Raw genomic sequence first — 14,666 nt, forward strand, 5'->3', positions numbered from 1 at the left:
ACTACTCAATCAGAGCAGCAAAAAGAAAAAATACTTAAAAAGCATGAGGACAGTTTAAGGAACTTTGGGACAATATGAAATGAAATACATTCACGCTCTAGATACCAGAGGGAGAAGGAAGTGAGCAAGGGATAGAACCTGTTGGAAGAAATAATGATGGAAAACTTTCCTAAGCTGGTGAAGGAAAAAGCAACACAATTTCAGGAAGCGCAGAAGATACCAAACAAAAGCAACCCAAAGAGACCCACTCCAAGACACATCATAATTAAAATGGCAAACATTAAGGACAAGGAGAGAATCTTAAGAGCTGTAAGAGACAGTCAGTGAACTACAAGGGAGTTCCCTTAAGGCTGCCAGCTCATTTCTCAACAGAAACACTGTAGGCCAGACAGGAATGGCACGAAGTATTCAGAGTAATGAAAACCAAGGATCTGAAACCAAGACTACTCTATCCAGCAGGATTATCATTCAAAATAGATGGGGAAACAAAGAGCTTCCCAGACACCACCCCCTCCCCCAAAAAAAAAAAAAGGCTAAAGGAGTACATTACCACCAAACCAGCATTGCAAAAAATGTTAAAGGGACTGCTGTAATAATAAGAGGAAATAAGGTGGGGAGGGCTACAAGAGATCAAAGGAGAAAAGGGGGGGGGGCATATGTAACATTGTCAACAATAAAGATTTTAAAAAATAAGAGGAGCCCTAACCGGTTTGACTCAATAGATAGAGCGCCAGCCTGTGGACTCAAGGGTCCCAGGTTCGATTCTGGTCAAGGGCATGTACCTTGGTTGCGGGCACCTCCCCAGTAGGGAATGTGCAGGAGGCAGCTGATCGATGTTTCTCTCATCGATGTTTCTAACTCTCTATCCCTCTCCCTTCCTCTCTGTAAAAAATCAATAAAATATATTTTTTTAAAAAAAAATAAGAGGAAATATATATATAGAGAGAAACATAGGCATAAAGAATACAAATGGCAACAAATAATAACCTTAAATGTAAATGGATTAAATGCTCCAATCAAAAGAAACAGGGTAACTGAATGGATAAGAAAACATGACCACATATATGCTGTCTACAAGAGACCCACCTCAAAACAAAAGACTCACACAGGATGAAAGTGAAGGGATGGAAAAAATGTTTCCATAGAAATGAAAAGAAAAGCTCAGGTTGCAATACTTATATCTGACACAATAAACTTCAAAGCAAAGGCAAAAAAGGCTATTACATAATACCAAAGGGATGGATCCAACAAGAGGATGTAACCCTGGTAAACATTTATGCACCATATATAGGAGCACTTAAATATATTAAAAAGCTCTTGGAGGAGTTTAAGAGAGAGGTCAACAGCAATACAGTCATTGTAGGGGACTTTAACACCCCACTGACATCACTGGATAGATCTTTCAGACAAAAAAACAACAAGGAAACAGAGACCTTAAACAAAACACTAGACCAGATGGATTTAATTGACATTTAACAGAACATTCCATTCCAAAGCTGAAGAATATACATTCTTCTCAAGTGTACATGGTACATTCTCAAAGATAGACCACATGTTAGGACACAAAATAAGTCTCTACAAATTAAAGAGGATTGAAACCATATCAAGCATCTTCTCAGATCGCAATGGCATGAAACTAGAAATCAACTACAATAAAAACTCTCAAAAAAATTCAAACAGATGGAGGCTAAATAGTACGTTATTAAACAATTAATAGGTTACCAATGAACTCAAGAAAGAAATTTAAAAACTCCTGGAAAAAATGAATAAACACACAACAACCTGAAATCTATGGAACACAGCAAAAGCAGTTATGAGAGGGAAGTTCATAGCATTACAGGCCTACCTCAAGAATCAAGAAAAAACTCTAAATAAACTAATACTACAAATAAAACAACTAGAAGGAGAACAACAAGAAAAGCCCAGAGTAAGTAAAAGGAAGGAAATAATAAAGATCAGAGTGGAAATAAACAACATAGAGACCAAAAACCAATATAAAAGATCAATGAATCTAAGAGCTGATTCTTTGAAAAGATAAATAAAACTGATGAATCATTGCCCAGACTCATCAAGAAACAGAGAGGACCCAAATCAATAAAATCATAAATGAAAACAGTGAAATAACAACCGACACCACAGAAATACAAAGGATTATAAGAAAAGACTATGAACAACTATATGCCAACAAGCTAGACAGTGTGGATGAAATGGAAAAATTCCTAGAAAAATACAATTTCCCAAAACTGAATCAAGAATCAGAAAACCTGAATAGGCCAATAACAACTGATTAAATCGAAGCAGTAATTAAAAAACTCCCAGCAAACAAAAGCCCTGGTCCATATGACTTTAGAGGGGAGTTTTACTATACTTTCAAAGAAGAACTAACACCTGATAAGGGGTTAATTCCCAAAATATATAAAATACTCATACAATTCAACAAAATAAAACAATGCAATTAAAAGATGGGCAGAGGTCCTAAATAGACACTTCTCTAGAGAGGACATAAAAAGGACAAGAGAGATATCAAAAAATGCTTAACATCACTAATTATCAGAGAGATGCAAATTAAAATGACAATGAGGTGCCGCCTCACACCTGCCAGAATGGTTACCATCAATCAGTTAACAAACAACAAGTCTGGCCAGGATGTGGAGAAAAAGAAACCCTAGTACACTGCTGGTAGGAATGCAGACTGTTATGACCCTATAAAAAAACAGTCTGGAATTTTCTCAAAAAATTAAAATGGAGCTGCCATTTGACCCAGTGATCCCACTTTTAGAAGTATATACTAAGAAGTCTAAAAAATATACCATGTTTATGGGTTGGTAGAATTGACATCATTAAAATGTTCATACTAACCAAAGCAATCTATAGATTTAATACAATCTCTGTTAAAATACCAATGGCATATTTCACAGATCTAGAACAAATCCTCCAAAAATCTATATGGAACCAAAAAGACCCTGAATAGCCATAACAATCTTGAGAAAGAAGAAAAGTTGGAGGGATCACAATACCAGATATCAAGTTATACTACAAAACCACTATAATCAAAGCAGCCTGGTACTGACACAAGAACAGCCATATAGGTCAATGGAAAAAATCAGAGATGCCAGAAATCCACCCAAGCCTTTACACTCAATTAATATTTGACAAAGGAGGCAAGAGCATACAATGGAGTCAAGCCAGTCTCTTCAGTAAATGGTATTGGGAACATTGGACAGATAAATGCAAAAAAAGTGAAACCAGACCGCCAAATTACATCATACACAAAAATAACCTCAAAATAGATAAAAGAATTAAATGTAAGTCGTGAAACCATAAAAATCCTAGAAGAAACCATAGGCAGCAAAATCTCAGACATTTCTTATAGTAGTATGCTTGCCTATACATCTTCTGGAGGCAAGGGAAACTAAAGAAAATGTAAAAAATGGGACTACATCAAAATAAAAAGCTTCTGTACAGCCAAAGAAACCATCAACAAAATGAAAAGAAAGCCTTCTGTATGGGAGAATATATTTGCCTATGATACATCTGATAAGGGGTTAATATCCAAAATATATAAGGAACTCATACAACTTAACAAAAGGAAGACAAACCATTCAATTAAAAAGGGGCAAAGGACCTAAATAGACATTTCTCCCAAGTGGATATACAGTTGGCCAAGAGACATATGAAAAAATGTTCAAAGTTATTAATCATCAGAGAGATGCAAATTAAAATGACAGTGAGGTATCATCTCACACCTGTCAGAATGGCTACCATTAACAAATCAACAAATGACAAGTGCTGGAGAGGATGTGGAGGAAAACGAACCCTAGTACATACATTGTTGGTGGAAATGCAGATTGCTGCAGCCACTATGGAAAACAGTACAGAATTTCCTCAAAAATTTAAATATGGAACTACATTTGACCCAGTAATCCCACTTCTACGAATATATCCTAAGAAACCCGAAATACCAATCAGAAATAATGTATGTACCCCTATGTTCATTGCAGTGCAATTTATAATAGCTAAGATCTGGAAACAGACCAAGTGCTCGTCAATAGATGAGTAGATAAAAAAGCTGTGGCACATCTATACTATGGAATACTATGCAGCAGTTAAAAAAAAAAAAAAAAAAAAAGAAGGATCTCTTACCCTTTGAGACACCATGGAGGGACCTGGAGAGTATTATGCTAAGTGAGATAAGCCAGTCAGAGAAAGACAAGTATATGATCTCACTCATATGTGGAATTTAAAGAACAAAATAAATTGATGAGTAAAATATATCCAGAGACATAGAAGCATAGTACAGATTGTGTAATCTCAGAGGGAAAGTGTGGGTGGGAAGAGATTAATAAAAGAACTTATATGCATATATATGCATAAGCCATGGACACAGACAATAGTGTGGTGAAAGCCTGGGGAGGGGGAAAGCAGGTGTGGTGTGGAAGGGGCCAATGGGGGAGGGGTTGGAAATGGGACATCTGTAACACTTTCAACAATAAAGATAAGCCCTGGCCAGCTTGGCTCAGTGGCTAGAGCAGTGGTTCTCAACCTTCCTAATGCTGCGACCCTTTAATACAGTTCCTCATGTTGTGGTGACCCCCAAACATAAAATTATTTTCGTTGCTACTTCATAACTGTAATTTTGCTACTGTTATGAATCATAATGTAAATATCTGATATGCAGGATGTATTTTCATTGTTACAAATTGAACATAATTAAAGCATAGTGATTGATCACAAAAACAATATGTAATTATATATGTGTTTTCCAATGGTCTTAGGCGACCCCTGTGAAAGGGTCGTTCAACCCCCAAAGGGGTCGCGACCCACAGGTTGAGAACCGCTGAGCTAGAGCATCAGTCTGCAGCTTCAGCCTGTGGACCAAGGGGTCACGGGTTTGATTCTGGTCAAGGGCATATGCCTGGGTTGCAGGTTCGATCCCCAGTGGGGAGTGTGCAAGAGGCAGCCGATCAATGATTCTCATCATTGATGTTTCTGTCTCTCCCTCTCCCTTCCTCTCTAAAATCAAGAAAAATATATTTTAAAAAATAAAGATAAAAATTTTAAAAAGCTCTGCCATATTCAAATAGTCCCCATAAACATACTATTCTACTGTCTTCTTCAGTCAGAGCAAGAAATCCCATTTTCCCTTAATTACCAGGGTTCTTACAACTTTAATAATAAATCTCAGTGTATCCATATGTTTTTACTTCAATTTGGCCTTTTTGTCTTTTTCTTCCTCACCCCATTCTAGCATGAAATAGAGAAAATCTGTCACTGCAGGAATGTACCATCTTCATGACTCCACAGTGGCTCATACTAGTAAATATTAACTTGAATAAAGAAACAAATAAATGTTGTTAGACATACTTGGATGCTATAATTAAGTTGTACCTCATCTTGGTAAAGAAATGTCATACCTATAATTTGTTTCTTTTTTTAAATATATTTGTTATTGATTTCAGAGTGGAAGGGAGAGGGAAAGAGATAGAAACATCAATAATGAGAGGGAATCATTGATTGGCTGCCTCCTGCATGCCCCCTACTGGGGATCGAGCTGGGGCATATGGCCTTGACCAGATTCAAACCCGGGACCCTTCGGTCCACAGGCCAATGCTCTATCCACTGAGCCAAACCAGCTAGGGTAGTAAGTAATTTCTTTATAGAACCTACCTTCTAAACTTTTAATGATTTTTGTACTCCTTCACTGTATTTTGCCATGCTTCAATCACAAGTTTCCAAATGCAACAGCAATCCCCCAAAAAGTGTGTTTCTTAGGAAGTCTTCATTACCTCATGGTTCTCAGATACTAAATTCACATTATGTCATGTTCCTGCAATACATCACTGGACAGGCTCCCCTTTTTGAATGGTTCAGATGTTCTCCTTCCTTAAGTCTATTACCCCATGCTTATCAGTACTAGCTCCAAGTTTACACCCATCTAATATCACATAGCTAAGTCACTTTTAATCTTGTCTGGTTCTCATAGTCATAGTCACCAATCAAATTTGAGGGCACGGGAAAATTTAATGAGGTACTCTCTGTTCCATCATCTAAAACATTAAAAAGAATGTAAAAAATTAATAAGAATGTAAATAATACTGGAAGGGAGTCACACTTTGGATTGAAAAAACAAGCCTGGGGAAACTTGGGTCCAAGAAAGATTAAAGGATCTCTACCTCATGTGAAAACTTCATTGCTTTTCCCTTTCAACCCTGCCTAGCCTCTCCATAGGAAATGATGCTGTGTGAAGTCAAATATACAAATTAACTGTTTCAAGGATGGCAAAAATCACACAACATTAAACTCTGGGAGGTAAATCACAACATTTTTACATCATTTTGTCTTCTAGTTGTGGGATTAGTTAAGCTTTGGTCTTGAGTTATAGGGCTCATTAGTGCTACCTAAATTATTCATAATAATTAGCCTGAATACCCAACCCACATAAGACAGACTGGATGGTTCAAGAGGCTCTCTTCATGTCTGGCACCAAGTCTAGCTCTTTTACACCCTTATTCTGGAAATTGTTTCATGAGAAATGTGGTGCAGGGCACGAAGTTAAATATCTGCAAACTGAGCCAGCCTGGCCTGGCCATGTGGATTTCCATTGTAGCCGTAACTGGATGCCTGAGTAGAGGGTCAAACAACTGTGAGTTTGATGAACTCTGAACCACTCACCATGGGCAACTGACCTGCCCTCCTTAATTTGTTGTAAAGACTAAGTGAAATAATGCACATAAGACACCACTGTGCCTGGAATTAATAGGTAACCCTTCAATCTTGGGTAAAGACTTAACACAAATAAGCACATATATATCCTTACCATGTACATGTACACACACAAACAACCTGGTAGAATTAAGAGAGAAAAATCATTGAAACCACCTCTTCACTGTTGCTCAGAAAGTTATTGGCCCAAGAAAAGATACTCCCTATGCAATTCAGCATACCACTTGGGCTCCAAAGCTCACGTATATATGTTATTGTTGACAGTATTACAGATGTCTCCCATTCCCCGCCCCTCCCCCCTTTTACTCCTCCCCACCCACCTCCAGGTCTTCACCACCCTATTTCCTGTGTCTATGGGCTATTCATATAAGTATAATCTAGTAAATTCTTTGGTTTATCTCTCCTTGTCCCCTCACCCCCAAAGCTCACCTGTAAAAGGAGCAATATAGGTCTCGGCATACTTTTAAGCTATGTTTTTTGAGACCCTGGGTTTTCAGACATGCCTTTGGGGCTACTGTGAGATTCCATGGGTTCTGGGGTCCCCAGTCTGCACAGCTCAAGCTAGGGCAACCCCACCTTAACCTGTTTCATGAATTCAGGTTGGTGTCAGATTGCATCTGCAAAGAGGTTCCCAGTGCCTTTGCCTCTTTAAAGGAAATCCCCTGTTCTGGGACAAGGTCTCTGAATTCTCTAGGCTGCTCTACCTCAGAGTTTGTGGGATATTACCATCAACCAGGCAAATATGACAACCATGAGGAGAAGTGGTGGAGTTGCTAGCAACAAAAATGCCCCAGGAACAGTTCCACAGAGAGACTCTCAAGGACATCAGGAGAAGGAGCCCCAAGTGGTCTGTGAAGTTGAGGAGATTCCAATGGTGTCCACCACAGCCCTCTAGGCATCCCCTGAAGAGCTGGGTTGACATCCTAAAGGGAGGCCAGCAAGTTAACCAGAAATCGGAAGGCAGAGATTCCTGGATAATCCCCTCAATAGAGAGAGTGAGTCCAGGAGAAACCCAATTAAGGGATGAGCCTCAGGGGTCAGGTCAATGGGAGTCTTAACAAACTAAAGGTTTGTTATCCTAGACATAGAAATAATTTCAAATCAGCACCTAGACTTGGCAAATGGTATAGAAGCTCTCTGTTACCATGATTTATCCATTTCTGGTATTTCAACACACATGAATATGCAAGATCACACCAAGGGTATAAGTTTAGCCCCTCAGAAATTAAAAAGGTATAAACCTGCCATCTTTGAGAGGGACAGTGAAGGACAGGAAAGAGACCTGGGTTTCCATCACATATCTGCTATTAAATGGCGTAGCACCTTGGGTTACTAACTCTCAGAGTCATGATGTCCCCATCTAGAAATGACCAAGTGGCCAACCTCCAAGAGCTCTCCAAACTTGAAGAATCTATTACTTAATAAACCACTTACTTAGGCAGTTCCCTAGTGCCTCCAGCAGTCATTTTGGCAGTTCGCACAAAAGGAACCTCATATACAGTGCCATCTTCCCTCTTTTCTTTACAATTCCCACCTCTAGAAAATATAAACACCCTGCCAACTCTGGTCCTTCCCCCAATTACTGCAATAGTTTGCCTTGAATTGGAAGGGAATGTCTATGATCAACCAGCACCCAAATAATTTATTTCATCATCTTATCAACAGACCAACACAAATATTTGTAAGCTTGAACACTAAACAAGAGATTAATCGGAACTGTCTTTGGGATTAAAGAAATAACGTATTGAATATTAAACTTTCAAACCACACTGTATTTTCTAGTCATTTTTAAGGTAGGTGTAAAGATTCTTCAGATCGTATACTGGATGTGAACAATGTTCATTTCACATCTGGGACTGAAGTTCAAAATTTGTACATTGTTGGTTATGACTTGGAACAAATTTTCCCATAGAAACAATATTATGTTACTATAAAAACCTACTTAATTCATAAAATAGCTGGACTGTTGTACTAATAATATAATGGAATTTGACCACCCTTTATAATTGTTTCTTTTAGAAAATGTCCCATGTCAGGCTGCCAGCAGTAGCAGACCCCTTGTAAGGAAAAACTGTTCCAGTATCTTCCCCCCTAAGTGGACTCTGGGAGGAGGTAGCATGAGGAAAGAACTCTGGTGCCCAAGTGCTGCTGGGGCAGAGTTCGGGATGGGGAGGCTGTAAGGCTGTCAGCTGGTGGGGAGAACCAAGAAGAGAAGGGCCGAGTGAGCCAGTAGTGGAGACTGGAAATGGGACACTGCTTGGTGGGCCATAAACTGAGGGCTTCTGGTGGCTGTGCTTCCCAAGAGAGAACAGTAAGAATTTCAGTGCAGCCAGTTCTGGTGACAGGTCCAGAACAGGAGACAGGCCCTGACGGGAAAGTGGGAATGACATTGCTTATTTCTGTGCTCTGAGTGTCTGTATTCATGAGAAGGGACCGCTGGCATTCCTGGGTGACTGGGTGGTCTCCTTGATCAGAGCCTCAGGCTAAAGTATTGCTTTTACTCCCTCTATAGGAGAGCCAGTTAGTTTCTTCAAAGAAAATGTTTTTGTTTTCTGGCTATAAACTTTATTCTTGGGTAGTTTCTGTTAGTTGCATGCTGCTTATTAAGGAGAGCATTGGAGTGGATGGATAGGTCACCATCACTGCAGAAAGAATTCAAATCAGGTGAAAGTTTACTTTGTCTAAACTACAGAAAGAACCAAGAAATAGCCTATTTGGACAGTTTTCTTTGGAAATTTAGAGAGACTAAATATTTAAAATTTTATCAGTTAATATCCAGTGTTAAAATTTACACACATGGGAATCAGTGATAAAAATGTGTATACACCTCTTAAAATTAAGCTTTGAAAAAATTGAGTAGAGCAAATTCAAATTTATCTTTAGGGTAGAAATGATCTTTTAGTTAACCTATTTGTAGTACCTGAATTTTTAAAAATCAATTCTACATATCAATTACATAAGTGTTTGATTTTTTAAGTTAAAATTTCTGAGGCCTGGCTATATAGGCTTCTCTGAAATCCTCGTGTTCTTTTAGAATTTCCTTGCTTTCTATTGTGTTTTTCTCTTTCTTTTCCTTCCACACAAGTTCCAAGGAATGGAACAAATAGACAAAAGAGCCATTTGTCTTCATTGCTTTCTGTCTTTACGTTTTGTAGCTTTTATTTTAAGGTTCTTGGTAGGTGGGACATTTAGGAGGTCAAAGTGAACCAATCTCATCCTTTTGCTATTTGACTCAGGGCTAGTATTTAACCTCGGGTTACACATCTGCCATGGGGCCTGTGCAGTAGTCCCCGCGCGTAGAGCCCCCAGTGCTTTCAGAGGTTTGATTGCTGTGCAAGGAGAGGACATAGTTTCAGGTGGGATTACGGAAAACTAGTTAGCCTCTGTCTTCTGTGTGACCACCTAAGGAGAAGACTAGGTCGAAAGGAGGTCCACACTAGAGTGTCTGTCAGTACATCAAATTAGCTACCTGGTAATTCCAGATCTGAAATGCATTCCCCTTATTCAAACAAAAGAAATTAAAATATGGGATGATTGGCTGCCCAGGACCGCAAATGTCCATGGAAAAACAGAAACCAAGGCTAACCTTGTGAGTAAGCAGCCTCGGTATACTAAAAATTAATGCATTTCAGATCTGCTTAAGAGATGGATGAAAGTTACATCATAAAGACCCGCGGTTCCTCAGAGTTCCGCGCCTTCAGGGGGCCCTGTAGGAGACCCCTGGGTCCGTGCCTTGGGGACTGACAGCTGCCGAGAGAAAACCAGCTGAGCTTAGCCCAGTTACAGTTCTCAGGCAGAGGCTGTGGAGGCTAAGACCGGGGTGGCCTCGGGGCGTTGTCCTAGGAAACACCGATTAAGGGAAGATGTGTTAGGTTTTCGGAGAATCTTCCTGCCTGCCCGGCTCCCGCTGCCAGGCCTCCAGGCGAGATCCCAGCCCGCTAGGAATGGAGGCGGCGCTTCCCAAGCCCGGCCAGTTACCTCGTCTCTGCATCCCTAGGTGGCGCTGCGCTCCTCTGCCAGACGGCTGCCTAGCCTCTGGTCCAGCAGGCCGATCTCCCCCCCCCCCCCTAACCCACCCCCCCCCCACCGCCCCCCCCCCCCCGCCAGCCCCGGGAGATCCTGATATTCAGAGGGGGCGTCCACGGTCTCTGCCCTCTAGCGGGCAGCGGCGGCTAGCTGGCCTTGCTCTTTACCACGGCTCCTGCTCTCCGGGAGTTTGGAGCATGGTCGGGGTGTGGACGGTGCGGGCCTTTGTGGGTGTCCTGCAGCTCTGCCGCGGGGCAGCTGGAATACTCAGTGTTGGAGGAGACCCAGCAGGGCAGAGCCGTAGCAACAGTCACCTTGGACTGAGGATGTCAGCTGGTGCTCTGTCCTTGCGGAACTTTCGCTTCCTTTTCAGCCACGACCAGCCCTACTTCAGGTAGAGATGGCCAGTGGTAGCTTGGTGGTCCGAGAGCCCGCGGACCGCGAGCTGCTTGCGTCTTGACCCGTCGGTGCAAAAGGACCCGCTGGAACCACATCAGATGCGCGTTCACATTCTGGATACCAACAACTCACTCACTTCCCAGCCAGCGCTGCAGCTGCGCATCCCAGAGTTCCTGGTGCCTGGGGCCCGCTTTCCTCTCCCTAATGCCCAAGATGCCAACCAGAGAAGCAACGGGGTGCTAAGCTACCGCCTGAGCCCCAGCCAACACTTTCGCCTGCACCTGGGGCTGCGGGTGGCCCGCAGCGAGTAGCCGGAATTGGTTGGAGAAAGCTCTGGATCCCGAGAAGCGCGCCACCCACCGGCTGGCGCTCATCCATCCGGAACGCGGGGCGGACCGCGCGCTCTGGTGGACACAAAGCACGATGCACCTGCATTTGAGCGCACAGTTTATGGCGCAAAGGAACCAGAGAATGTACCGGAGGGGACTGAGTCATTCGAGTTCAGGCCTCGGACCTGGGTGAAGGCCCCAGTGGGGAAATCCGGAACTCAGTAAACAATAGCACGCAAGCAAAGCTGCGACACCACTCTCAAGTGCACCCTAGAAATGGGGAGGTGCGGGGAGCTGCTTTGATAGATCCTCCTGAAACTGTTGGAGGCATCCATCCAGGCGAGAGACCAAGTGCCTTCTGTCTAGCCAGCACCGCCAAACTGCTGGTGGGAGTGGCTGACACGAACGATCGTGCCCCCGGGGGGTGCACCTGCTGACTTTCCAGGCCACTTTCCAAGGACACCGCCCTGACACAGTGATTTCTCTCCTTGGGGGCGTGGACTTCGGTCCCAATGGAAAGGTCATTTGTAGCATGTCCAGTAGAGGCCCTTTTAAGCTGAAGGCTTCGTTTGACCATTACTACAGTTTACTGACTGACGGCTCCCTGAACTGGGAGCAGATCAGCGAATGCCGAGGCCTGATCACCCCCTTAGATGGTGGCTCGACCGGCTTAGCACTCACAGCAATATATCCAGCTTTCCTCAACCTCAACAGGAACTTTTTCATGTCTAAAAACATGTTCCTGGAACCTAAGGCCCGTGTTTGCCAGGACCCGGACCAGGGGAAGAATGGCCTTGTCTTGTATGAACTGTTGCATATTATCTCTGAAGGGCACACAGCCTCTAGCTTGGTGGCAGTAGAATCCTCCAGTGGGGCTATCGCTGCCAAAACTTCCTTTGACTTTCAGCAGCTCAAGGGGTTTCACTTTCATGTGGAAGCCCATTATGGTGGAACTCCTCTCAGAAGTGCAGCTGTGGCCATGAACTTGTTTGTGGTAGATGGGAAGGACAATGTTCCTGTCATCTTGTTTCCCTTGCCCAGGAATGGCTCTGTCCCCGTGAAATTTGTGCTCTGTTCTACCAGAACTGGACACTTGGTTACAAAAGTGGTAGCAGGGGATGCAGATAGTGGCTCCTATCTTGTCTCTCAGGCTCCTGACTGTAGCCTTTTCCGAATCTCAGCCAATATGGTAAAGCTCCATTAGTTCTTTCCACAGATGCAGTTAAACAGAGGGGCACATCATTACAGGTGAAATTTGCAGTGAATGCAAATTAAAATGGAATTAATTTTAAGGGAGAAAATGGTGCACAAAATATTAACATTTTAGGTATCAAAACAATGCATAAACTCTCACCATTTATTTCTTTTATTACTCAGATGAGAATATGAGTAATGTCCATGAAGTTTTGGAGTCAAGAATTATTTGAGACACACATTTTGACTAGATTAGAAAAGAATATATAAGTGATAGGAAAATCAATGGACCTGAAGTTAGAAGGAAAACTATTTAAAAGGAAAAAAATAACTAACAATGAAGAAAAATGTCACCGGGACTAAAATTTTAAACTTATATAAGTGATAAAGTAACAAAGCTATAATGTTCATTACACGCAGGAATATTGTGGCACCCCATTCATCCAGTTAAGCAATCTTTTTCCATCATTGTTGATCACTTTTTAGGTAGTCCATTCTCTGCTAACAACTTTTTGGGCTGGATATTTCCTTATATATAAAAAATATATAACGCATAAAAACATGGGTGAAGTAACTTTCAGCAAGCTGGAGTATTTGTGAGTCACACGGGCATTTATTATTTATTTATTCCTATCCTATTGCATATTAATCCAATCTTGATTCTTTAGAAAAAAATGCTTGTCATTGTGTTCACCAAATGCCTTAATAATAATAACAGAATTCTAGAAATAAAATATTTGTTGCTTGAATTTTATAAAACAAAAATCCTTTGAAATGGGTCTAATTTTATCAATTCAACTATGCGCCTGAGTCATACAGAATCATGTTAATGCATACTTGTTTATATTTTGTTCAAATTCTAAACTCTTCTGGCTTATTTTAGTTTGCAATGTATTTTAACATAGTTTACAATACTCAAATCTGAGTTTAAGGAATTTAGAGAAACATTCATGTCTGTATCTCTCCTACTGACAATATTTAACAGATATAAACAAAATTGCCACACTGCACAACAAGCAGAAAGCATGTGTCTCATGTCAGTTTTTTCATTAAAATTCTTAATGGGCAATTTTATTTTTTAGTTTGTTGTCTAAGATAGTACTTCTGAGATATAAATTTCTACTTAACATTTAAAGTTAAGTGCATTGGAAAATTTTTTAGATAATAAGTATTTTTGTAGCAAAATGCACAACCGTGTACAACTGACTTTGTTAAATACTCCACATGAAAATTATAATTTGATCATAGCAATCTTATATCAATGTATTGTTCTTCTGGAATTAAAGCAGTTTCTTTTGCCAGGATATATAGTGTGTATATAGTGTTATTTATTAACTAGAGGCCCGGTGCACAAAATTTGTGCACTCGGGAGGGTCCCTCAGCCCGGCCTATGCCCTCTTGCAGTCTGGGACCACTCAGAGGATGTCCATCTTCTGGCTTAGGTCTGCTCCCTGGGGGATCGGGCCCAAGATGGCAGTCAGACATCCCTCTAGCAGCCCGGCAGCCCTCAGGGGATGTCCACTTGCCAGCGGGAAGCAGGCCTAAGGTGCAGTTGGACATCCTTAGAGCTGCTGAGGAGGCGGGAGAGGCTCCCACCACCACTGCTGTACTGGCAGCCATCAGCCTGGCTTGTGGCTGAGCAGAGCTCCCCCTGTGGGAGCGCAGTGACCACCATGAGGCAGCTCCTGCATCGAGTGTCTGCCCCCTGGTGGTCAGTGTGTGTCATAGTGACCAGTCATTCCCAGTCGTTCTGCTGTTAGGGTCAATTTGCATATTACTCTTTTATTATATAGGATAGAAGCCTGGTGCACCGGTGGGGGCCGGCTGATTTGCCCTGAAGGGTGTCCCGGATCAGGGTTGGGTTCCCGCTGGGGTGCCTGGCCAGCCCAAGTGAGGGGCTGATGGCTGTTTGCAGCTGGTCACACCCCCTTCAGGGTGGGGGTCCCCACTGGGGTGCCTGGCCAGTCTGGGTGAGGGGCTGAGGGCCGTTTTCAG

At 42.0% G+C, this 14,666-nt stretch overlaps 1 pseudogene; it reads left to right on the top strand.

Moving 5' to 3' along the window:
• The first annotated feature begins 7,474 nt into the window (after window positions 1–7,474).
• LOC118670854 lies at window positions 7,475–13,434 on the top strand (annotated as a pseudogene).
• Window positions 13,435–14,666: the final 1,232 nt, after the last annotated feature.

The sequence above is a fragment of the Myotis myotis genome, unplaced genomic scaffold, assembly GCF_014108235.1.
Source record: "Myotis myotis isolate mMyoMyo1 unplaced genomic scaffold, mMyoMyo1.p scaffold_m19_p_1, whole genome shotgun sequence".
Taxonomy (NCBI): domain Eukaryota; kingdom Metazoa; phylum Chordata; class Mammalia; order Chiroptera; family Vespertilionidae; genus Myotis; species Myotis myotis.